This window comes from Arvicola amphibius, chromosome 8 (assembly GCF_903992535.2).
Source record: "Arvicola amphibius chromosome 8, mArvAmp1.2, whole genome shotgun sequence".
Taxonomy (NCBI): domain Eukaryota; kingdom Metazoa; phylum Chordata; class Mammalia; order Rodentia; family Cricetidae; genus Arvicola; species Arvicola amphibius.
Window position 1 is genome coordinate 252,984 of NC_052054.1, and position 6,000 is coordinate 258,983.

Sequence of the window (6,000 nt, forward strand, 5' to 3'; positions counted from 1 at the left end):
AAGGGAAGCCAATCCGCTTGGGTAAAGTTACATTCAGCAGGAACTATGTAAGGTGATACCTTCCCAGGGGGTGGGGAGCAGAGAGTTTTCTGAGAGGATATAGAGCAGGCAGGGATCACTACATCCCAAAACAGGCCCTTGAAACAAGAGGGAAATAACAACCTCCACATAGTAAACTCACCAGAAACCAAGGAGATCAAAAGTAGTGTAATAACATGTTGAGAGAATGACAGGAAAAAAAAAATTCTATGCTCCACAAAACTATTCTTCAGAAACAAGGAAAAGAAATTCCCAGATGATGAACAATTGGGAGTTTGTTATTAGCATAACCATTATACATGAATCACTAGAAGGACTTTTTGAGTTGAAATAAAAAGACCAAAGCAAAAAACAATACCGCATAATTAACTGCATAGGCACCTGTAAAAGACAGTACAAATAATTATTTATTTGTTAATCTTTTCATCTTTTTCTATTTGTTAATATTCTTTTTTATTTGTTAATTTTTTCTTCTTTTATATTATTGACCCCACAGGTGGGCCTCACAGAAATGAGGCAGATGGGAATAGGATGAACATGACCAAAATACATTGTAAACATAGATAAAACTCAAAGAATATGTAAATTCTATATTTTTAAAAAATAAAAACAACCACATTATTACTAGTATTATAAATCAAAGCTGGCAACACATAAAGACAGTATTATGAGAAAGGGACTGGGACTATGCAAGGAGACAGATTTTCATACTATTTGAATTAAATAGGTATTGTTTCCAAACTGTTAGATTGTTTTATATTAATATGCAATTATTAAGTAAAAGAAACAAAATTTAATTATTATGTGTATTGGTGTTTTGCTTCCATGCATTTTTGTGCACTGTGTATGTGCCCAGTGCCTGCAAAGTTCAGAAGACATCAGACTGAAACTGAAGTTAGAGGTGGTTGTGAGCCACTATGTGGGTTCTAGGAATAAATTCCAGATCCTTCTGGAAGAGCAGCTGGTGCTCTTAACTGCTGATCATGTCTCCAGCCCATGAACAATATTTGAAATAGTACACTAAAATATGTACATTAACACAGAAGTACACAATGATGAGGGAACTGAAGTACAAAAGGGCAAAATTCATAGAAAATAAATGGTAGCTAGAAATAGTACTTTATCATCATAGGTCATATAAAATATAAGTAAATTAAGCCCTCCAATTGAAAATCAAAAATTGGTAGACTAGATTAGATGACCCAACTCTATAATGTCTATAAGAAACACACTTTGATTCAAAGACACAAATAGATTGATAGTCAAAGGAGGAAAAAATATAATAATCACCAAATAAAGCTAAAGTACTTAAACTGATAAAAATAACATAAATTGAATACCAAATTTTTACTAAAGACACAGTATTCTACTTTATGTAAAATACCAAGAAATAAGAATTATAAACAATATTCCCTTTAAAACACAGCCACAAATTGCAAGAAGCAAAAACTAATTGACTTAAAATAAGAAAAAAATCCAATAATAGCTAGAAATTTTAAACTGTACTTCCAATGATGGCTAGAAAAATGGCATAGAAAGCAAAGCTACAGAGAACTTGAAAACAGCACAAACTGACTTGGCTTAGAAGATTGCCATAATACATCCCAATATACAATCTTTGCAAGTGCACATAAAGCATTATCTAACACAGACCACATTGAAGTTATAAAACAAACCTAATGAAGATATGAATTATGTCTTTTTTATCACATTGGAATTAAATTATTAATGAGAAAATATGAAGGAGTTGAAGATGTGCAGAAACTTAAGTACAACACTCATAAATATCCAAAGGGTTATTTAGGCTAAACAAGAATAAAGAATAAAGACTGATTGCTAAAGTCAGGAATTAAAGGAGGTACATTGCAAAGGACTTAACAGAATAAAAAAGATTGCAAGGAATAGTATGAACAATTGTGTGCAGCAAGTCAGATAGCTTTATGAAATGATCAAAACCCTAGAAATACACAAACTACTAAACTAAACTTCAGAATAAATAGAACATTTGAATAAGCCTATAATAAGTAGAAAGTGAGATATTGCTCAAAAAATCTGCCTGCACAAGTAAATCCATAACCAGACGTGAAATTTGTTGTGAAGTATATCAAATACTAAATAGCAATTTTTGCAAACTCTTAAGAAAAGCAATAAATATCCAGGTGGTAATGGCACATGCCTTTAATCCTTGCACTCAGGAGGCAGAGACAGGTGGATCTCTGTGAGTTTGAGGCCAGCCTGGTCTACAGAACAAGTTCCAAGACAGGCTCCAAAGCTTGTCCTGAAAAACAAAAATAAATAAATACATAAATAAATGAAAAAGAAAGAAAAAAATAAAAGTGTTGGAGAAGGTTCAACTCCCTAACCAATTTTGTGATGCAACCATTACACGGACACCTAGTCAAAACAAAGAAATAAAGTACACACACACACACACACACACTACAGGTAAATGTCCTTGGTAAAGGTAAGTAAATATATAGATACAGGCACAAAAATACCAAATGGAGTGATGACTAATTGAAATCAACAACACAGGAAAAATTACACATCACTACAAAGTAAGACATACCAGAAGTGAGAGGATGGATTGCACCTAAAAGCCAATTAATGTAATATATCATACTAAAGAATTAAATATAAAACCCATGCATTTTGTCTAGATGCTAATAAATCATTTCATGTTTAAAAACACAAGTTGTAGAAGAGAGCCTCTGATGTAGAAGGGTCATCTGTCTATGTTTTACTTTCATTGGTTAATAAAGAAACTGCTTTGGCTTTTGATAGGGCAGAATTTAGATAGGTGGAGTAGACAGAACAGAATGCTGGGAGAAAGAAGCAGAGTCAGGAAGACGCCATGATTCTCCGACCCAAGACGGATGCAGGTTAGGATCTTTCAGGGTAAGCCACCACCTCATGGTGATACACAGATTACTAAATATAGGTTAAAGCAAGATTTGAGAATTAGCCAATAAGAGGCTGAAACTAATGGGAAAGGTAGTGTTTAAATGAATACAGTTTCCATGTAATTATTCTGGGGCTAAGCTAGCCATGCAGAAGCCGGGCGGGACAAAAAGCAGGCCTGCTTGCCTCTTCAGTACAAGCCTCCTCAACTTTTAAAAGGAAACTGTGAAAACCCCACAGTTAGAATCATCTTTAGTGTTGAAAAAATGAAATATATTCCTTTAATGTAAGAGACAAAGGCATCTTTTCTAGCTACTTCTATCCAACATCATTTGAAAGTTCAATCCAAGAAATTATGTCAAGAAAAAATAAAGAAAAGGTATCAATATTAGAAAACAACATATCAAATAATATTCATTACAAATGACATGATTATATATATAATAAGAGCCCCAAAGTGCAGCTCCACCAACCCAAATACGAACCTATTACAGGTATAAGCTCGAAGAGGATACCATTAGTATATAAAAGCAGTATTATTTTTAAACACTAATAATGGGTAATATCAGTATGAATGAAAAATTATCCTACAGGCTAAATATGTACTTCAATCCATGTTTAATGTGCATGTAGTCCAGAATTCAATCCCTAGGACCATGACAAAAGAGAAGAGTATGGGGAAGAGAAGGAGGTTATTCAGCATTTGTCCATTGAAAGCTATTGTAGACAGAATTTTCTGTCCTACCTGGTCCCACAGTTGTTCTATCCCAAAGAAACACATAGAGGCTTATATTAATTATAAACTGTTTGCCCTATTAGCTCGGGCTTATTATTAACTAGCTCTTACAACTCAAATTAACCCATAATTCTTATCTATGTTTAGCTACATGGCTTGGTACCTTTTCTCAGTGGAGCATTTTCATCTTGCTTCTTCTGCATCTGGGTGGCGACTGCAGACTAAGACTTTTCTCTTCCCAGAATTCTCCTAGTCTGGTTGCCCTACATATACTTCCTGCCTGGCTAAGGCCAATCAGTGTTTTATTAAACCAATACAAGTGACAAATCTTTACATGGTACAAGAGCATTATCCTACAGCAATCTATTAAACATTGCTCAGATAAAGAATGTGATAGATGTAAATGGTCTGTGTGTTTATGAATGAGACATTGAATAGAGTGGAGATGAAAATATCTCTAAATTGATCTGTTGAGTCAATACAATTTCTATCAGAATCCTACATGGTACCTTTGTAGAAACTTCCAAACTAACTCTAATGTTCCACAGAATCTCAAAGAACCTAGAAAAAACAAAACAAGTCCTCAGTTAAGAGAAAGTCAGAGGACTTAGACTCACACACTCTCAACCTCACCATAAAGCAATAGTAGTTAGAATAATGAAGGATAGGCAGGTCAATCAACAGCACATACTGAAAACCCTAAATAAACCATTACATTTAAAGACAGTGATTTTTGATGAGACAATTCATTGGGGGAAGGTTCTTGGCAACAATATTACACCAACTTGGTAGCCACATGTGAAAGAATAAATTGGGATCACTTTCTCATGTTCTATAAAAAATTCAAAATATTTAAATAAAAAACACAATTTTAGTGACTAAAATTATGAAATTCTTAAAAATGGGAATAAACTTCATGACCTTGTATTAAGAAACAGTTATTAATATATGACAATGAAAGCATAAATAGCAAGACAACATAGGTAAGAAGAAAGTACACAAAAGTTAAAAGTTTTCTGAACCACAGGACACTTTCAAGAAAATGAAGGAACAACAAAGAATGCCACAATATATTTCAAAATCTTTCATAATGACTTACAATAAAAAGATAACTCAGATTAAACAGGCAAAGAGGGGTTGGAGCAACAGCACAGCGGTGAAGAAAGAACACTTTGAGGTTCGATTCCCAGCATCCACACGATGATCCACAACCATCTGTATGGTCTCATGGAATGTAGCACTCTCTTCTGATGTCCAACAGTACCACAAACACCTGGTACACAGACATATGCAAAAAAAACATCAAAAGCTGCAGAGAAACCCTGTCTCGAAAAAAAAAAAAAAAAAAAAAAAAAACAAAAACAAAAACAAAAAAAAAAACAAAAAAAAAACAAAAAAAACCATCAAACACACATAATAAATTTTTAAAGAGAAAAAGTTAGAGAATAAAACAGGCAAAAATCTGGACATTTTTCCACAGGAAATAAGCAAATGGACAGTAAATATATAATACTAAACTTAATTAGTCACTAGAAAATACAAATAAAAACTTATGTCAAATACCTTGGATTTAGACAATAACATACATCAATACATTAAAATAGTATTCATTGTAAGAGATAATGCTTCAATCTGAATGAACCTTGAAAGTTTTGTGCTAAATGTAAAAAGATATGCACAAAAGCCCACATATTACTTAGAACTATTCATTTGAAAGCAGATTTGTTTCTGCCAGATGGAGGGAGGAAGGTGTATGTAGAATGATTTTTAGTGAGCATGAGGTTTCCTTATGGGGTGATGAGAATGTTTCTGGAATTAGACACAGGTGATTATTCTACAATCTTATTAACTCAAAACTATTGAATTTTATACTTTATCCACATTTTATAGTGTGTGAATTTTATCTCAATAAAAACTAAAATTACAAATAGCAGAATAGCAAGTCTCAGACTCTTTGTTCAATGAACTGCTTTACACTCTTCAAGTTATTTTAAGACCCTCAGTAAGAGTTTATTTATATGGATTAGAACTAATACTAATCCTATTTTAAATTAAAACTAAGATTTAAAAAATATATCTTATTAGAAACTTATTTTGTAACAGAAGTATCTAATTACTGACTAACATAAATTACATTTTATGACAAATAACTACATTTTCCAAAACAAAAGGCTATTGCTTTTCATTTTTTTTAAATCTCGTTCAATGCCTGACCTAATAGAAGGCAGCTGGATTCTCAGGTCTGCTTCTTCATGGGTCTGTAACATATATTTTTGGTTGAAGTATAAAAGAAGATCCAGGGCCCTTAGGGGTCACAAAACCAT